This window comes from Lynx rufus, unplaced genomic scaffold (assembly GCF_022079265.1).
Source record: "Lynx rufus isolate CCGP_SWC_20201006 ecotype Redwood Valley unplaced genomic scaffold, mLynRuf1.p SCAF_5, whole genome shotgun sequence".
Taxonomy (NCBI): Eukaryota; Metazoa; Chordata; class Mammalia; order Carnivora; family Felidae; genus Lynx; species Lynx rufus.
The window spans coordinates 1,188,702-1,202,668 of NW_025814867.1; the positions used below are offsets into that span (position 1 = coordinate 1,188,702).

The 13,967-nt window shown below is 42.4% G+C and overlaps 1 protein-coding gene across 14 annotated transcripts in view; it reads left to right on the top strand.

The window, feature by feature from the left end:
* The window catches only part of ANO10 (anoctamin 10), a 224,090-nt gene that overhangs the window by 84,267 nt on the left and 125,856 nt on the right, over positions 1-13,967 (top strand). The window lies entirely within an intron of this gene.

Below are 13,967 nucleotides of genomic sequence, written 5' to 3' on the forward strand. Positions count from 1 at the left end.
GCTTCCATTTAAAACACAGCTTCTGAGTGTCCAGGCCACACTGGAGATGCAGAGAAGATAAATGGCACTCTTGCTCTCTAAGAAGGCTTGGGCCCCCAGGCAGGGCCTTTCAATACTCATTTTTGATGTCTCTCTTCTTGTTTTTTCGCTCAGTTAAAATCGTGCCTTTAAACTCACGTTTATCACCACGTGGGCCCTGCTTAATAACCCGTTTCCTCTAGGAAGGCTTTCCCACTTTAGCAGTACCCCCGGCCCAAAATGTTGTCTTAGCACTCTAGGCCCGATCCTGCTTCAGGAAACACCTGCTTCTTGCATTGGAACTTCGCTTCAAAAATTGGGCCAGGCTTTAATGTCACATTCTTAGTATTATCGGCGTCAATAGACTAATTGGATGAGGTGAAATGGTGTCAGTTTGCCCAGCTCATAATGCCTCTAGTCTTTTTGTTTTGTTTTGTTGTCACTTCTGTTTTCCCTCCGCCTCACCCACCTTTAGTCTGTAACTTAAAAGCTGCAGAGGTTTAGAGGGACTTTAGTCTCTTCTGTAGTCCCCCAGGGTGCCATGCTGCAAACACTGGATTGAATTGGAAGCCGTGCGACAGTGTTTTATAGACTCCAGGGTGCTTATAAATATAAGATGTGAATATTACCACTGTCATTTCTTCCTAGTCAGTAAAATGTGTTCCTCATCCCATTATGCTATGTTACTAAAAATGGACTATTTCCGAAGAGGTTAAGAACCACGAAAAGGAAAGATTTTGAACGTTGTAAGAAAATTTCTTGCATCCTTTAGTTACAAACACTTATCTTCCAGCTGAAGGAATAGAAATGCCATGTTTCACGTATACACACATAATGTGTGTGTGCGTGTGTGCGTGTGTGTGTGTGTATGAGTGTGTGTGTGTATGAGTGTGTGTGTGTGCGTGTGTGTGTGTGTGTGTGTGTGTGTGTGTGTGAAATGACATACCTAATCTGAGCCTGTAGATCAAGTTTCTCCTCTGGAAGCTCGAGCATGAGGTGGAAAGATGTGACCATGGCATGCTGCCTGCTGTCAGTGGTCCCCAGCTGTGACCATTTCTACAAGTTCAAGGGAGGATTCAGCGCTTCCATTTCAGGTTCATTGTAGCACGCCATGGAGAAGCTAATTGGCACCATCTGTGCGAATGACTGAGTCTGTAATGTGGTCACTGGTGCACAAAGAACTCAGGTTGAAGGAGTATTTCACGGCAAAAAGGTGGTAGGATCGGAGCAGAAAGAATACAGTCGATTAATATTCTTTTGTAATGATCATTCTTTTGTAATGATCAGAAAAGCAGCCACGGGAGGAAAGAACAGCTCTCCGATAGGTCACCAGTATCCTTCCAACCGAGAGTTTGGGGAAGACACGTGAGCACGTCTATGGGGACAGCTCACTGCGCTGCCTTTGCCGCTAGATTTGTCCGATGCATCCGTTCTCAAACGTGGACATTTAAATTTACTGAGCGTGGGCGCCCCGGATTAGGAAGGAGGTGTGTGTTTGGCTGTGAAGGTACAGCACAAGGACACGTCTTGGAATGATGGAGTTGTTCCGTGTCCTGATGATGACGATGGTCTCACACCCCAGCGCGTTTGTTCAATGAGCTGCGCGAGTGGTGTTTACTCTGTAAATTTAAAAATGAGGTTTAAAATACATAACACTTTACTGAAAAAACACGTTTTGGAGAATCTTTTGCCTGTTGCTCAGGATATGCTTGCAAGATGAAAGACGTGATTCTTTCCCAAAACTGATTAAAACTGAAGCGACCTAATACCAATTAATCTAAAATTTGATTTTGTATAGCAAGCGGCTTTTTTCAAACTCCAAATAAGATTTTGTAATCGCATTTTTAGAGGTACTGCTAAAAGGAACGTGTCAGGAGGCATCGGCGTCTTTGGTTTTCCTTTCTTTAATCTCTTGTAACTCCTGTCAACATTAAAGGGGATGCTCATCCACAGGACTGCTTTGCCGACGAGGGGAAATTAATGAGGTGAGCCATGGTTTCCGACATTTGAGAATTCACTGGTCATGCCTAAGAACAAAACTGATCCCCTGTTTTATATTTTGCTGTTTTCAGAATGTAGGCCATGCACACAAATGCTGATAATTGTATGGCAAGTAATACGCTGTTACTGTTAAGCCTTTCACTGGCGCAGGATATTCCTCATGTGTTTCTAGAAGCGTCAGGGCAGGTAGACGGGCAGTAAGCGGCAGCACACTGGGAGCGATGAGGGAGGGACAGAGGTTGATGTTGGTTAATGGAATCATTAAAAACGGTAAGGTTGTATTTGGTGATTTTTAAGTAAATAATTTCAAACTAAAAGAAAATTTTTAAGCAACTTGGAATGTTACATTTACTTACGAGTTTGACTTTTCTGAGGATTGTTTCAGGAGTCCTAAGGCAAGAAGCTATTAAGGGTTTAACCAAAAGAACATATTTTTTAAATATGAGAAACTAAATAGTATGTAACGATGATCCAATTGAAGGTTGATTTATCAGTTGAGTTCTTATTTTGTAGTTTTTATGTTAAAAAGTTTTTTTAGTGTTTATTTATTTTTGAGAGAGACAGACAGACAGGCAGACAGACTGTGAGCAGGGGAGGGGCAGAGAGAGAGGGAGACACAGAATCCGAAGCAGGCTCCGGGCTCTGACCAGTCGGCACAGAGCCCGACGCGGGGCTCCGATCCATGGACAGTGAGGTCATGACCTGAGCTGAAGTCAGATGCTCCACCGACTGAGCCACCCAGGCGCCCCTGTAGTTTTTATGCTTTAAAATAAAGGTCCGTGACCTTTCAAAACTAGGGCGCCAAGCCCTGTTTATTCATTCCTTTCAGAAGAAAGAGGTTTAAAATCTCAAGTCTTGAGAAGGGTCTTATTTCAAATCTCTATCAGCTGACGTCATAGTTACCAACTCACATGTTAGCTAAGATTAATGGAATTTGACTTTTCAGGATGTCCCGCCCTGTCGTCTCGGTCAGTACGTCACTACCCCTGCTGTCACTGGTGCCCGTCGCACTGCTAAGGGTGGCTCACGTGCCGTGCGCGCTGGTCTGGGAACCGTTAGTGGTTTGCAGAAACGCGAGGCGCTCAAGCTAACCTGCGAGTCAGCGGGCCGCCTCCTTCTTGGCCCGTGTCTCGGTACGGAAAGCAGTGCCACCGGAGCTGTGGGTGCGCTTAGGGAGCGCTGCTGTACCTTCTGGCCCAGGTCTGTCCTTCTCCGTGCACCGCTCAAGAGTGTTCTGTCCTGCGGCGTTGCGGTGAGTCCTCTCCTTTCCGAGAACGCTGTTGGATTTGGATGTTGGGTTTCCCGCTGCCGGGCGACGTTCCTGTTCCTGACCTTGCAGCTGTGGCGCTCCGCCAGCCTCCTCCGTGGCCATTTCCGGGCGGACACTGGAACAGGGGAGGGGGTGGGGGCCTGCCCTGCGGAGAGGCTGCCCGCACCCTCTGCCTCTGCACGTTGGAACGTTGTCCAGGTCGACAGACGGTGTCCCGTCGCGACTGTGCTGCTTGCTCAGAACCTCAGCTGCTGCTTCGGCTGCATTCTTCTCTCGAGCACACGCACACGCACACGCGCACGCACACGCACAGGCGAACAGAGTGCTGAAGACAGCAGATGGTGTTCAGGTGGGCATTTCCGTCAGTGGGAGAAAGAGCTGGCCGCAAGCTTTCCTTTTCAGCTCTTCTTTTTGTTGTAGACGTGTAACTTTTTATCGAGTTATTGGAGAAGCTGTTCTCTCCCACACACATACACGCCTTTGTGTGAGGACAGTGGTAGCGTGCCTCATTTCCCTGTCTTGAAATCTGATGGTATCTTTTGATACGGTTGCATTTTTGTTGGCAGCTGACAGCAAGGTCTTTCCTTACAGAAGTAATGATCTTCTTTATGTAAATTTTTAAATTTATTCTTTGACTAGTGGCACATTTACATGATTTAGAACTTGAAAGGTTCAACGACGCGGTGATAAAATCCCTCCACTTCTGTCTCCCAGTCAACAAATTCTCTTTCATGAGGGCAATCACTGTGATAGGATTCTTACATGTGCTTCCTGGGAGATTTAATGTGCAGATAAACAAATGTATATAAGAATAATGACTCATGAGCAGAAGTTAGTGCATTTGTTTTACATCCAGTTGTTCCGTACAAATAAGAATGCTGACCTCTGATGCTATAGAGCTCTAGAACTTATGACTGGAATGATCTTTTACAAGGCAGTTTCAACTTGTTCGGGATAATAGAAGTTCTTGCATCATCAGTAGATGATGGGTTGAAGGATAATGAATGACTGGTGTGCTTGTAACTTTAGGTTTGGATCTGTTTTACCTACAAGTTAGGAAAAGCGAAAGCTGCTTATTAATAACGAACATCTTGTCCTGCTTGTTGTCCGGGATAGTACCAAGATTGGGTTGGGCCCAAAGCAGAGGAGCAGTCTGTTTGCCAACGTGTCATAAGTTTTTAATAAGAATGAATTCCATTATTCTTAGGCCAAAGCTCGTTGAAACTGATAATCATGCAACTATGGGTAAAGAATCCGTTGCAGCAGGGTCATTCAACAAAAATGCCCTGGGTTGCTTGTTGAAGTTGCTTTTCAAAAACATGAGCTTCGTAAAATTTCAACAAATGTATTCTTTGACCTGGAAATTCTACTTGACGTGATCTCTCGTCGCGAGAGAGGCACTTGGGACGGGGATGATTCAGGCTCAGTGCTGCCGTTCTCTGGACGGGCTTCCGGTTTTCTGGCTGTTCCTCACTCCCATCTGCTGCATTCCTCTTTCTCCCTGGCCCTGCATGTCCCTCTGCTTCCTTCTGCCTGCCACTTGTCGTTGCCGCCCTCCGAAATGTATCACGGTCCCCTTTCTGCCGACCACCCCTGCTTTAGGCTTCTTTCCTGCCGAATTTTCTCTGACTGCTCCGTGAGGTCTGGGGCCGTGTCCTGGTCTGGGGGCACCAGCGCTTTCCTGAGCCCCTGCTGGATTTGGGCCCAGAGCATGACATAGAGGCCACAAAGGCAGAGAGAGAAGAGAACGTCTGTTTGGTGTGGAACAGGAACAGCCATCTCCCGAGTCAGAGAGCAACGTCTTCGGAGCAGGGCATGTCTTTTATGTGAATTCTCGTTGCTAGGCGTGAAAAAGGAACCAAGCGTGCATAAACCTTACCGTATCACTGTGTTTTTGAATCCTTGGGTCAGTGATCCATGGATGCCCTGGAGGGATTCTTTTGGCTGTTTTGTTTTATTTTACTCTTCCTTGGGAAAGAGCATGAAAATGATGTGCATCCAAATTAATTTTGTTCTGAATGACTATAAAGATATAGCATGAGGGATTTTGGGGGGCGATGGAACTGTTCAGTACCCTCACTAGAGTGGTGGTCATGCAAATCTATGCATTTGTTAAAGTTCATGAAACTACACACAAAAAAAGGCAACTTCGTCGTACGATAGAAAATAAAATTTAAAGACAAAATAACTTTAAAAATATCCCTGCAAATAGGTATCTGTGGATGTCATTAATTAAGGAATCAGTATTATACTGGATGAACTGTTGTGTGACTCCATTGTAAATACTGGGATTTCTAAGAACCTATTCCGATTATTTCCCAGTCTTTGTATCTACGTCTCCCACCCTATACACACCTACCTGTATTTTCATATTTAGTATAATATCAACTCTAAATTGAATGAGGATAGCAAGTCAGAGATAATAGCCGATGATTTTTTTTGTTTGTTTTTTCTAAATCATTAGGAAGAGTTTTGAGCCATTTTATATGGGAAGTTTAAGCAAAGGCAAGGCATTTGCAACCATGAGAGCGTCAGTTACTTTTGCCTCTTTATTTAGAGAGAATCCTCATGCCTTTCACTATCAGACCTTTAGTCTCCTCTTTGCATTATTAATATCATTATGGGAATAATTGAGACTTTAATCAAGGCCGCCCGTGATTCTGCCCTTCTCTCTGTTGGCAAGATACAGTTGATGTCACACGTGAGGCTGCCAGATGAATTGATAGGGTGATAGTTGAGGACATATCCATGGTGACCCCCAGTGATGAGAATTTCTGTTCAGTGGGTAGAAAGAACGTCACCGGACTTAGGACACTGCTCTTGGTTCTTTCATTATGTTTTTCGTTACCATTGAAACCACAGAACTGTGAGATCACATGTGGCAGGGTGTTTTTACTTCAAGACCTGCTATTAGTATTTTTAAAGGAATTACAAAGCAGAAATACAATGCAGTGACTTCATTTCATATGTTAAAATATTAACGCCAGAAGAAACTCTGCCATAGACATTCAGAAAGAAGGTAATCTTATCTGAGTCACAAGAGACCATTATTTTACCTTCATTCTTATAAAACAACTTGGGAAAGCTAGAATAACTACAAATCTAAGAATAAAATGAAGTAGATCTCGGTGAATTCTTTGGGTAAGGAATAAGCCAGGATTCGTAATTTTAAAGAGTGTTAAGAATATTCCTCCAAAGTAAAATGGAGTTTGCTTTTAAAATATGTGTTGCTTCTTGAGAGTCTTTCGTTTTGCTGTGTCTTCAAAATAGTTGAATGTTGTTTAAGTAGCAGGTGGATGTAATCAAAAGTTAAAATACCTGTACTCATGAGCTTAGAGTCATTTTTTTGTCTTCTTGCCTGGAGTTCATTAATGGTATTCCACATACAGGTTTTACTTAAAAGAATATTCAGATTTTCCTTTTTAGATACATGCATGCCATTTAAGTTTGAGACTTTTTCTGTGCCCTAACATAGGATCAGGCTTTTAAAGGTTCTATGTGTGCTTGAGAAGAAAATAGACCCTTTATTAATCATGTAATGTTATCAGTGTCTATACCTTACTAAAGCTCTACCGTATTAAACATATTGCCTAGGTCTCCTAAATTATTGCTTTTTGTCCACTTGTCTTCATTTCAGAGTGGTGTTAAAGTATCCTATTAAATACTATGCGCCTGTTACACAGCACCTACTGTAGTTTCTGGTTTATGAATGTAATTGCTATGTTATTTGGTGCATAGAGATGTATAACTGCTATATTTTCATTTTAAATTGTGGCATTTAACATTATAAAAGTATTTCTTAGTCATTTTTAATGTTTTTTGACCTAAATTTTACTGTCTGATACTAGAATTATATCTCCCTCTTTCTCTTTTTCTCTTTTTCTCCAACTTATTTTTAGCTTTCCTGAATCACTTGCATTTAGGTGTGTCTATTATCTGTAGCATAGAATTTAGTTTTCTTTCGGAAGATAGCTTGGAATCTGTTACTTTTAATTGATGTGTTAAGCCCATTTGCGTTGAGATGCCAATGTGTTCGGTCTCAACTTTGTCATGCTATTTTATGTCACATATTCTCTGGTATTATGTTATATTTACTGTGTTTTTTCTCTGTATGGTCTATACTCTCTTTTTGTGAGATGTTTAGGAAGGTTTGTTTTGTACCTTTATAGTTATACCTTCTATAATGTCCTTAATTCTTTTTTTTTTTTCTTTATTAGATATCTACTATTTGGTTTGTCAGGGTTTTTTTTTTTTCATTTTTATTGTGTTTTAGTGTTTATTTATTTGAGAGAGAAAAAGAGAGTGCGAGCAGAGGAGGGGCAGAGAGAGAAGGAGACAGAGGATCTAAAGCAGGCTCCATGCTGACAACAGAGGGCCCGATACAGGGCTCGAAGTCACAAACTGCAAGATCATGACCTGAGCCAAAGTTGGACATTTAACCAACTGAGCCACCTGGGTGCTCCTGGTTTGTCAGTTTTAAAGAAACGTCCTTTGATTATGTTTTATCTCTTTGACAATTAATGTATTTTCCTTTCTCCTTTCTCCTCTCATTTCAGTTGCACCATTTCTGCCTTGTCAAAATATTCAGCATTCGTATGTGACTTTTTGAGTCCTAGGAAGCAATTAAATCTCTCTGGTGCTTTCCATCCGTCCCTTTTTTTCATGAAACTTGTTCTCTAGTACAGTGCTTCTCCAACAAAAGTAGGCATACTAATCATTTGTACCTCTTGGATCCTCATTCCTTACATATGCCACATATGTATGTGGCAGTGTTGTGGCGATGAACCCTACTTTGGGTAGTAAAAGATTCCTCAAGAAGAATTTTTAAGTTCTTAAATGTTTAAGACTATTCTATAACATTTATATTTGAAGGACAACTTAGCCGTATATAAAATATTTTGGTTCAGTTTTCTTAAAATTTCCTGAAAATGCTCCTGTAATATTGTCTTGGTTTATTACTGTTAAACTTTGATGTCAGCCGGTTTTTCCCTTTTTGTGAGTGACTTGGTCATTTTGCATTGAGGCCCAGACGTTTATTTTTACTTTAAAATTTTGCCTTTAAAATCTAATAGTTTTAAGGTAGGTATATGTCTCAGAGTTGACTGGTTCAGACCACAGAAACACAGTGGGCTCTTTCAAATGAAGTTTCAGATCTTCCTTTATTTCTGGAACATTTTCTTGAAGTATAGTTTTTTTTTTTTTTTTAATTTTTTTTTTCAACGTTTATTTATTTTTGGGACAGAGAGAGACAGAGCATGAATGGGGGAGGGGCAGAGAGAGAGGGAGACACAGAATCGGAAACAGGCTCCAGGCTCTGAGCCATCAGCCCAGAGCCTGACGCGGGGCTCGAACTCACGGACCGCGAGATCGTGACCTGGCTGAAGTCGGACGCTTAACCGACTGCGCCACCCAGGCGCCCCGAAGTATAGTTTTTAAAATTAATTGTGTTCTCATGTTTTTCTTTAGGGTTTTCAGTTATATGTATGTTGGATCTTCTTTTCCTGTTTTCTATATCTATCATTTTATTTCATTTGGACATTTCTATTTAATTTTGTCATCTTGGCTTTTTTAATTCTTTCTTTGGTGTCCTTTATTTTCAATTCTATCTGTTCTTCCTGGGCACTTTGTGGTTTAATCTTCATTTCTAAGATGACTTTGTCTTTTTCTTCAGTTCTTTGCTGGGCTGTCATTCTTACTTCACATCTTCCCGTTTGTTGGATTGTTTGATATTTCGGTTCTGAGTTTTTAAATAATTTTAAAGTTTTTAAATTTATTTAGAGGTTTTCTTTCATATTTGTAAATGCTTACTTAATATTTAATTCAGGTTTGAATCTCGAATTATAACTTTCATGTGGTTTCTGTTTTGTTTCCTTGGTTTTGGGGTTTCTTTATTGTTTTTTTATTTTGCTTGTGAGCAAAACCAAAAACTGAAACAACTTGATTCTCAATGTCTGTTTTATTCTCCTCGTAACTCTGTACAGATGTTATTGCTAGTTTTCTGTTCATTTTGAAATGAATGATTTTCCTGGACTAGCTTTAGTAGTGCTAGCTGGCAGGGGTAAGAAAATCACTCATCAGCTCCTTGGTTCACGAGTGCTCCCTGCTTCTGGTGTGGCAAAAATGCTTTTCCCTGTTCTCTTTTTTCTTGGCCTAAGCATTTTTTTTGTTTTATTGAGGTATTATCGACATACAGCATTATTATTAGTTTCAGGTGTACAACATAATGATTCAGTGTTTTTACATATTTGAAATGATCACCACATTTAGTCGAGTGGACATCTAACACCACACAGCTACAGCTACAAATTTGTTTCTTGTGATGAGAACTTTTAAGGTTTACTCTCTCAGGAGCTTTCAGATAATCAGTACAGTATTGGCTATAGTCATCATGCTGTATATTACATCCCCACGACTTACTTATTTTATAACTGAAAGTGTGTACCTTTTGACACCCTCATCCATTTCACAAGGACACTTAAGTTGTTTCCATATCTCGGCTATTGTAAATACTGCTGCAATGATAGGGGTGCCTATGTCTTTTCAAATTAGTGTTTTCCTTTTCTTCAAATAAATACCCAGGAGTCGCATTGCTGAATCATACGGTAACTCTGTTTTTAATTATTTGAGGGATTCTGCATACTGTCTTCCACAGAGACTGCACCAATCTATGTTCCCACCAACAGTGCACAAAGATTCCCTCTTCTCCACATCCTCGCCAACACTTGTCATTTCTTGTCTTTTTATAGTAGTCATTGGGACTGGTGTGAGGTAATATCTCTTTGTGGCTGTAATTTGCAAAAAAAATGCTGTTTCTTTAGTGAGTGCCTGTTTTGTGGTGAGCATTGCTCACTTTTGTGTGAGCATTGCTCTGATGTGTGTAGGACCATAATTTCTACCTTTTACTTTCTTCTCCCATCATCACCAGCCTCCATGAGATACCCGATCCTTCTATGTAATCCTTCCCCCAGAAATGGTGCCTTCTTAAGACTACGGTTTCTGGTTCTGTTCATTTTCAAGTTCTGTCCCTTTGACTTTTCCAGGAAACCTCTGATCCACCGTATCTCAGACCTGTTATCAGTAGTTCCTCACTCACAGAGGAAATTTCTCTTTCTGTGGGTGATTTTAGTTGTTGTCCAACACCTCTAGAGCTCTTTTTTTTTTCCTCTTTGCCTTTTTTCAAAGTTTCTGACTTCCCACACACATGTGGGCTCTAGAGCTGGTGTTACTGGATTTGGGTATTGATTTCCCTATTTTCATGTAACCTGAAATTCACGGCATTCCCTATCTCCTAGTGACGTTGTAGTCAGGAATAATGCATGGCTTCATTTGTTGTCTCCTTGTTGATCAGTTTTGTTTTGTTTGAGGATGTATTGAGAGGTTTGGATTTAGGTGGCTCCATTAACCTACAAAAGCCCAGAATTCTGCAATAGTATTTTTCTGTCTGGAAAAAATTGAGTTTGTTCTGGCAGTTTCCGACAGTTTTACTGTATGGCATTCATTTATGAACTGAAGAAGCACCCACTCATCTTCTGTTTAGCTTATGCCGTATTTTGTATTGCTTGGATTAGGATTGTACTTGTTCTAATTTATACCTAGTGTGTTGCAAAGGCCGCTGTTGTCAGCATAATAGCAGACGTCTAGTACGTTATCTGTAAGGGGCCTGCTGGGTGTGTTGCGATATTTCAGATGGCCGGGAGGCATTTTGAAATTGCATTTTTATAAATACACAACCATTGAACAAAACGTGAAACCCTTCCCCAAAACTCATCGCGCATAAACCTGTGATTTAAATCCTGTGGTTGCTCCACACCACCGAAGAGGAGTGCGGTGTGTGCGTCGCGCCTGCTTTAGGGGCCGTATGTAAACACACGTGTATATCCCTGCACACCTATCATGAACACCAGTTTCCACCATCGTTGGAGTCTGTTAAGCTGGAAATTATTTTAGGCCCTAAGAGAATTTTAAGGGACCTCTCCTGTGACTTCTTAAAGCTGGGCTGAAATAAGGATATAGATGCTATATTCTGTAATATTTATAGGCTACTTTTTTATAAAACGTATTTTGGGGAATTTGTATTAAAGTGTAACGTACATATAGATACTGGTCGTGCGTATGAAGCTCAGTGACGTTTCAGGAAGTAAGCGTATTCACGAGACAGAGAACATGGTTCCAGAAGCCCCTTCTGGCCCTTCCAGTCAGTGCCAACCAGAAGTAACTACTCTCCCGACTTCTGTGGCCGCTTAGTTTTAACTCTTCTTAAATTTCGTATAGGTTGTATTACCCACGATTTTTTTTTTAAATTTTTTTTTCAATGTTTTTATTTATTTTTGGGACAGAGAGAGACAGAGCATGAACGGGGGAGGTGCAGAGAGAGAGGGAGACACAGAATCGGAAACAGGCTCCAGGCTCCGAGCCATCAGCCCCGAGCCCGACGCGGGGCTCGAACTCACGGACCGCGAGATCGTGACCTGGCTGAAGTCGGACGCTTAACCGACTGTGCCACCCAGGCGCCCCCCACGATGTTTTTTTCAGTGATCTCAGTCTGTTGAAATTTTTCCCCAACTGTGGTGCTTTCTAAGCGGCTTTTTTCTCTGACTTGTTGATGACTGCTTTAGTATTGCTGTGTTGATGTGCCTGCCGAGACTTCCTCAGGGCTGGAGGCGAGCTGCGGTGCTCCACAGACGCACGGTTTCCCGCATTGGAAAAGTGATCATAAATATTACATCTCCACGTCCAGTGAGGAAATTCTCAAAATGGTGGCTAATGAGAGAGATTAATAAAATATGAATATATTTAAAGATGTGGTGACAGAACAGGACAATTAGTATGTTGCTAATTCTGAAAGTGAGTCTAAAATGAGAAAGATAATTCTGCAGTCCATATGTTAGTCATACCCCTGACTGAGGAGATAAGTTGGCAGTCTTTTTTAGGCTTCCTCATTTTCATCATTTGCTTGGTTTTATTTCCCTCAATGTGCTGATTTCAATGACTTTTTTACTTAATACTTTCTAAGTATATTATGTGATTATGCTGGAGTATATTGAATGTTGTCATTTGAAAAGAGAAGTGATTGCTGTGTTGCAAAACAAACAAATCCAAAGCAGAGAGATGATGCTGGCATGTTATAGTGGCGGCAGATCCTTGGATTTGGAGGGAGGGATTTCCAGAAAACCTGAGGGTTGAGGTGACCAGTCCTCGTTAGATTCCTCATAAATTGCTCACATTCCGGTATTGAAGACAGAAGGAGAGTTTGCCCTGGAGAGGAGCAGGTTTGGAAGCTGGCCTGTGCTGGTCCTACTTGTATCAGCCTCCTCCTCCTCCACCACTCGGGTCTGTTTGAGGAACTTAGGAGGAAAAGTGAAGAGAGACAAAGAGTCTTTCCCTGCTTAATAATTCTACTCCCTTACGTTACTTCCTCCTTGTGCAGGGACAGAGTGTGGGAGGATGAATACACGATCCACACACAACGCTTGTTTGAGATGACCAGCTCCTTTCATTCTAGAAATTCATTCTTGGGCGGCCCTGAGAGATTGGTCTCCTGGCTTTCCTCCTCTCTCTTTGGTTATTCCTTCTTGACCTTCTAGATGGGCTTCTCTATCTCAGGGATCATCCCCTCCCTCCTCTCCTGTCCCTCGTACGCTCCCTGCATGACTTGTCTGTTCCACAGTTTCCGCTGTTCCATGTTCGGCAGAAGTTGTGGAACAGACAGGTTCCTGTCTACCTGATGCGTCCACCTGATGGCGCCCAGCGATCTGAAGTCAGCCACCCAGAACCCATTTCCTCTATCACTGTCGGCCTAGTCTTGGCCAAGACTTACGACCCTGACTGCCACGCTCAAGCAGCCAGCAGCCAGTCTAGGCCATCACTTTGTCTGAATTCGGTTCTTCCTGACTCAGATCCTGTGTGTGAGCTCAGAACCGGCCGTCACTATTTCTCTCTGGAACGATAACGTCTTCTTAGCTGGCATCCAGGCTCGGGGACCTCAATCCGTTCCGCTGCTAAAATGATTGTTCTACACACAAATCTGACTTTATTCTCTCCTTAAAAGCCTTCAGGCTCTCCACCGTTTTCAGGATTGAAATCCAGATTTAGCTTTGCAGAGTCTGTTTGTGAAATCGTGCAGCTCGTCTCCACTGCTCTCCTCCCCACATTTGAATACTACCTTGCTCCTTGAGGCTTCTCCAAAGGACCGAGCTCTTGCTCGCTTGGCATTTTAGGTGGCACTGCCTTCTCTGCTGAGAACCCTTGCCAGGCATATTTAGCTTAAATTGCTCATTTGCAGATCGGTTTGCCTAAAGACAGGGTGCAGTGAACATGAGTCATTCTTTTTATGTTTGAGCATCGAATCTCCCTTTTGTGTCCACAGAACCTCTGGCCTGGTGAGGCACAGTCCACCCCACAACTCCCCAGAAGCCGGCAGTGCCAGGCGCTCCCTTCCCAGCCTCCCTGGCTTCTGGGCCACGAATACAGGCACGTGATTTATTTTCAGACAGTTATAACCTTGCCACTCCAAACTTTGAGCTGGAAGCGAGTGGTCCCCGAAAGGAAGTACCGTGCAGCGTCCTCTCCGGTGAGGGATGCTGTTGCAGAGGCTCTCGTCAGGGCTGTTACGTCGCTCTGTCTCGCAGCTGTGGCCCTGGCACCCTCACCGGATCAACTCCGCGCTTGATTTTGGACA